The sequence below is a fragment of the Galeopterus variegatus genome, unplaced genomic scaffold, assembly GCF_000696425.1.
Source record: "Galeopterus variegatus unplaced genomic scaffold, G_variegatus-3.0.2 Scaffold8255, whole genome shotgun sequence".
Lineage (NCBI taxonomy): Eukaryota > Metazoa > Chordata > Mammalia > Dermoptera > Cynocephalidae > Galeopterus > Galeopterus variegatus.
In genome coordinates, this window is record NW_007734366.1 from 76,879 (window position 1) to 83,665 (window position 6,787).

A 6,787-nucleotide genomic window follows, 5' to 3' on the forward strand; every position below is an offset into this window, starting at 1 on the left:
TCAGATTTGACCACATCACTCTCCTGCTTAAAACACACTGGTGACTCTCACTGCCCTTGGGATCAGACACAGCATCTTTCCCTTGGCTCCCAGAGCCTGCCTGTATGGATTTGCCTCCCCTCCCAGCCTCCTTGCTCCCCTCTCCCATTCTTGTCCCTTATACTCCAGTTCCACCAGGCTTCTCTAAGTTCTTGGGACTAGCCATGTCTTTCTCATCATTGGAACCTCAACACATGCTGTTCGCTTGACAGCAATGTTCCCTTCCACCTGGGACCCTCCCCTCTGATCTCCCTCTAGGTTAAGTAAGTCCTACTCATCTCTCAGACCTCACACAAATGTGACTTCTCCATGGAAGCCTCTCTAATTCCTCCAGATGGGTTGGAACACCTTGTTATTACCCTCAGGCATCCTCTATCTCCACCAGTAACATTAATCATACTTGTAATTAGGTATTCAGTGTTCATTTCCTGCTGGATGGCAAGCCTGTACAGGTGCTGTCATCAGAGTGCCTGGCACATAGTAGGCTCTTAGTACTTCAAAAAAGAGGGAGACGTTCCCAATTTTGAGTTCCATAAAGGATTTCCTGGAATAGAGAGGGGGCTGAGCTCCATTTTACAGACTACAAAGCCAGAGGGCTAACATTAGACTGCAGCTGGAACTCCCAACCAAGTAGGCATCTGATAAGTTACAGGAAATCATCCTCCAATTTTGAGTTCCATAAAGGATTTCCTGGAATAGAGAGGGGGCTGAGCTCCATTTTACAGACTACAAAGCCAGAGGGCTAGCATTAGACTGCAGCTGGAACTCCCAACCAAGTAGGCATCTGATAAGTTACAGGAAATCATCCTTCCAAGAAGCTGGAAGAAGCAGAGCAGAAATGGCATAAAAGTTTATCTTCCGTTGTTCAGGGTGAGTGTGTGTGGGGAGACACACATTATCTTGAATGTTTAAAAAAAAAAAATCCCAGGGAACAGTGAGCAAAGCTATAAATACAGCCGAGTGTCGGGTGACATCACCTGAGCACAGTGCAGCGATTTATGGCCAAGTCACAGAGCCCTAAAGTGTATTTATAACGGTGTAACTCACTAGTACTTCTCCCTGCCTGCCTGCCCTCCCTTGTTCCCGTGTTCAGTGGTGGCCACATTCCTTGTTCTTCTGATGACACAGGATGGCTGGGCCACACACCTCCTCAGAGGGCACTTGAATGCTCTAAGGAGTGGAACTGTCTCTCCAAAAATGTGCATTCAAAAATCTGCCATGGTTCCCTGTTTCCTAGTGAATTCCAAGCACTTCAGCTGGGCATTCACGGCATGCAGAGCCTCTGACATTAACTTACCTGCCGGCTTCAGGGACAGCTTTGTTGCCTGGCAATTTATTCACATGTGCCACAGGGACCCTAATCTCCAACACATTAATGTTCCCCCAAATGGGCCCAGGTTTTCCCTCCTCATTCCTCTGTTCATACTTTCCCCTCCGTGTGGTATATTTTTCTACAGTAAGTCTCTAGTCAGAACTCCTCCTTCAGGGCCGGCCCGTGGCTCACTCGGGAGAGTGTGGTTCTGATAACACCAAGGCCACGGGTTCGGATCCCATATAGGGATGGCCGGTTAGCTCACTTGGGAGAGCGTGGTGCTGACAACACCAAGTCAAGGATTAAGACTCCCCTTACTGGTCATCTTTTAGAAAAAACAAACAAACAAACAAAAAAAACTCCTCCTTCAAGGCCCAGCTCAGATTTTCCCTGAGCTGTCCAACAGGACGACATGCCTTTTGGTTCTCTTTCCAGTGCCATGATTCTCCACTCCTTGAGGCCACCTGTTTACTATTAAGGTCATGTATATACGTATCTTGTCTCCTCCTCAAACTTTGAGACTCTTCCCCACACATCTTATTTCCTCCCTCAAGGTCTGCTCGGGATCCGCCACATGGGAGAAGCTCAGAGAATGTTTTTTCAATCAAGTACCTGTCTCTATCTGCCCTTTCTGTGAACCCAGGCCCCTTTGAGCATCTACAGCATGTCTGGTAGGATGCTAGACACTGTATAGGTATCATTTTCAATCTTCATAATGACATGGTAGGCGTCACCTTTCCCACTTCGTGTAGGAGAATTAAGGCAGAGAGAGATTAAGTACATTTCCCAAAAGCACACAGCAAGTGAATGTGACCATAGAATTCTCACCCAGTATGTCCAACTCAGCCATGTTTCTTCTATTCCTGGCAACCTTGGGCTGTGTGTTTTATAGCCTGATTTCTGTCTAATATCCCAGGGTTTGCATTCTCTTCTCAAAGACACCAGCCACAGCCATCTGAGAGCTTCCTCTTCACAGCTGGTTCCAGTGTGGCTCACTCGGGGACTGGGGTTATCAAAGTGGAGTTTTCTAAGGAAGCTTGTCAGAGAATCTCCACTATGAAAAGAAGCAGCCCCAGGCTCCATCTGTGTTCCAGGGGTCTTCCCCTCCCTTGTCTCATTTACATGGCAACAAGAAAGCGCAGGGCCAGCGAGAGGGACTGCGATAAACAGTCCCCTGCCAACCGCTCACTCCTCATGGCACCCGCTCTCCTGTCTTTCTTCTGCTCCTGGATCTTCCTGGATGATTTTACCATCACCTCTGTTTAGAGTCCAACTGGAGAGAGAAGCAAAGGTGAACTGAGATTCTCTCTTTCACCAGCACATCATCAAATGTTCACCTCAGGGAAAGAGGACTGGAATTACCTAATGTAGGTGGGGTTGGGGTGCTGGTGGAGTTCAGCTAGGCTAGCACCCGAGTCAGGGTCTCCTGTGAGCTGAGGTTGGGAAGTGGAGACAGGTGGCAGTGGGGACAGAAAGCCAAAGTAAATTAGAAAAATTATGTCTTTCCAATTCATGCTGAACTAAGTCACCAGCATGTGGTTTAAAGCACTCAACAAAACCCCAAATATTTACATGCAAAATGATTTTGTTGAAAAATTGCTATTAATATTATTAATAATTCTTATCTCTTCTGTTACTGCTTATAATTGAAAAGTGACTAAAAATGATGATGGGTGCTATAGGAGTCCTCCCCCACTCTACCTCCTTGCATCATCCACTTGCAGCCCATGTTGGCTGTAAGACCCAGCGCATCCATTGTACACACAGCATGTGAAGAAAGTTTGCCTTTGGTGATATGGTCCCTCTTCCTTGAATCTTAAATCTGCAACACTGAGCACTCTGTCGCTGTTCTAAACTTCTGGTGAATGAGTTTATACTAAAATGGGAGGGACTCCTTATCCTGCCTCCGTCCTTCCCCCTTACCAAAATGTGTTTTAAAGGAGCGTAAGCAGGTCCGGCCCGGTGGTGCACTGCTACAGTGCGCCGCTTGAGAGCACGGCGGCGCTCCCGCCGAGGGTTCGGATCCCACATACAGACCGGTTCCTGCTCACTGGCTGAGCGAGGTGCAGGCGCAACACCGAGGGTTGCGATACTGTTGCCGGTCCCGGTCCCGGTCCGGTATGGGCGCGACACTGAGGGTTGCGATCCGTTGCCGGTCACGAAAAAAGACAAAAAGGAAAAAAAAAAAGGAGCGTAAGCATTGGGACAATGCTTTAACCAAACATTTCTGACAGTGTAATTATAGATATCTTTGTACGTGATTAGGAAGCATTTTGGGGGTATACTAGAGAGACCTTCTAGTGACCCTGAAGTTATACCTAGCCCAAGATGCTAAAGCCAGAGGCAGAGCTACCATAAAGTTAATGAAGCTCACTTGCTCAGGGCCCCTCCTAAGGCCCTGGGAGGCACCCTGCCAGTATGTTCAAGTCATTCTGCATAAAAGATGCAAGAGTAAGATACTGTAACCACAACTGATTATATCTGTTGTCTCTTGCCTTATGACTTCCCCTCAATCCCACCTTCCTTCATGTCAGGTAGTGAAGGAGCCATGGGCCTTTTGAGGGGTCTGGTTAAATAGAAATTGAGTTGAGAATCCATTTAGGATGGATTACAGGGGCATGTGACATGGCCCCTAATCACATGCATGAATGGTTTGTGCTAACTCTTCTGGTGTAGTGTGGCTTCTGGGAATGGTAGCTCAGGCAGCATCATGACATGGAATGTAGGATCAGAGGGGCATGGCAGCAAGAACGTGTGCTCTAGTGACTGGATATGGAAGCAGTGTTTGAAATGTACAAAGCCAAAGGCCAGGACATAGAAAATTCTTCTAATCACTAGCCGTGCAACATTGCAAGAGTGGGCATGGTTCTCACTGATGCTTGGTCAAAATAGAAATTATTTCCTGTCAGGATTATACTTAATGCAGTGTATAGAATTATAAGCATATCATACAGATGTGTTTCCCATGTATTTTTATGAGAAATTACAAAATTGAAATTATTCTGACGTAAGAAATGAATTGTAACATAAAACTCAGATTATACCCAAAGTGATGCTGCATTAAGAGGAAGACAGATTTTTAATAGGCTCTTGGATTGTTTAATAATCTATATTAATGAAGAGAAGTAACTGAATATTTGGAATATTCATTGAATATTGAATATGAATATTTGGAAAAAGTTTTAAATTTCTTGGTGATGTGATAAAGATAACACTCACGAAACTCATAATAGGCCACTACAAGTAGAATAAACTGGTTAGTGACTACTGTCTTTTATAAGTACTTAAGATTAGTTGCCACATAATAAAACTTGAACTGTCCTGAAATCTTATAGCTCATTTATTAATAAAAACTTTTACAGATTTTTTTTTAAATTTGACAAGTCTAAAATTATATATCGTATTACCAATAGCAATTTTATTTTATTTTATTTATTATTTTTCCTTCATCAGGTTTATTCATACATACAACACAGGAGGACACCAGCCCTATTCAGACAACAGCCCAGAGATCACACAGTCCTCCTGTCCTCACATTGGCAGACCGAGGCCTGTACTCTGGAGCCTTCGTGGGGGCCTAGGCACCTTTGGGGGCCTGGGCACCTTTTGAAGCCTGAGCTGGAGCTTCAACTGAAGCTTGAGCCGGAGCTGCAGCTGAATCTGCATCCTGGACCTGGTTTGAGCCTTGGCCTTGGCTGGCAGAGCCTGAGACCCTTGGCAATGTGGGCATGAGCACACTTCCCAAGCTTGGGGTGGACAGTGTAGGCATGTCAATCAAGCCTGTGGCTGGCGCCTTTTGGGATCTTGGGCTTGACCTCCCAGGGCTTTACAAGGGCCTTGACAGCCTTAGCATGTGCACTCACGGCCTGGGCGTTGTTGTCCACCATTTTCTTCCGGCCCTTCTTGTGCTACTTGGCAAAGCGCATGTTCCTCAGGAACTTGGGGTCTACCCCTTAAGAGACTCATATCTTTGTGATCAAGGTTTCTTAATGATATTTCTGCGCCATTTCTGGGATGGGTGGTGTGGTTCTTGGACTTGGCCATTTCTGCACAGTAACCCACGGCCGCTGAAGTTCCTGGGACCTGAACCACCAATAGTAATTTTAAAGTAAATAGATAATAAAACAACAAATTTTGATCAATCATGCTAGAGGAAAACTGAAAGAGAAAAACTGAATTGTCTTTGTGCTCTCTCTCTAAAAAAAAATTACAAAATCATTATGAAGAATCAATCAAAGAGTATACAGCCAAAAAAAGTAGAAAAAAATTACATGTGTACTAATTATTAAAAATTGTTATTTTTCTGGATTTTTAACGATTTTTGATTCGCTAATTTTTAAATTTGGAACTTGTTGTAATTCCTTTCCTCGTTTTATTTATTTTTTTATTTTTTATTTTTTTTATAAAGATGACCGGTAAGGGGATCTTATCCCTTGATTTGGTGTTGTCAGCACCACGCTCACCCAGTGAGCAAACCGGCCATCCCTATATGGGATCCGAACCCACGGCCTTGGTGCTATCAGCACCGCACTCTACCGAGTGAGCCACAGGCCGGCCCGCCTTTTCTCATTTTAAAAATAAATTTTCACCGTACCTAATTTTGTATTTATAGTTTTGCATTCCTTTTCCTTTATGAGATATCCCCCAATCCCCCAACCAGTACAAGCTTCAGGCCCCATAAAACTGGATTTAACTCTCTCCACAGCACTGGTATTTTTATTAAGGCAATGTTGAAACATAATAACAACAACAAGGATGGCAGCACTTTTCCTGAGAGCTTGCTATGTCCCGGCACTATTCCTAGTGCTTTCCATGAATTCTCTCATTTACTTCTCTACACCTACATGTTTCCTCCATTTTACAGATGAAGGAACTGAAGTCCCAAAGATGTTAGGTGACTTGCCCAAGGTTATTCGGCTGGGAGGCTGCACGACACAGAACTTTGTTTCCCTCACCCTCCCTGACTCCAGCGGGAAGAGACAAATCACCGCCTTTTTACAGCTTGTCTTATAGAGGGTGCAGCAAGGGCTCAGAGGGGTCGAGTGACTTGCTGGAAGACGCACAGATGGCAAATGGCAGAAGCAGGATTAGACCTCCAGGTCGCAGGGTTTTTCTTCCCACACCACCAAACCCTGGCCTTGTCCCAGACCCCTTCACAGCAGCTCTCGGCCGGGCGGGGTGAGGTCCCGGGTGGAGGAGACTCTTGGCAGGTGTAACTCGATGGCAGCCTGGGGCGGAGGCGGGGGCGAAGGACGGGACCGCGGCGGCGCGGGCTGGAGTCTGGGGAGGAGATGCCTTCAGAACCCCAGCGTCTCCCGGGCAGCGGCAATGACTCAGCCTCCCCCATTTCATTAACTGGAAAATAAACTGGAGCCACAAAGGGCTGGGGGAAGGGGAGGGCCCGGGCCCAGCTGCCGCGGGGCCCAGGGGAAGGGG

The 6,787-nt window shown here is 46.1% G+C and overlaps 1 pseudogene; it reads right to left on the minus strand.

The window, feature by feature from the left end:
* Nucleotides 1-4,886: 4,886 nt before the first annotated feature.
* On the minus strand, nucleotides 4,887-5,395 carry LOC103608285 (annotated as a pseudogene).
* Between the last annotated feature and the right edge of the window lie 1,392 nt (nucleotides 5,396-6,787).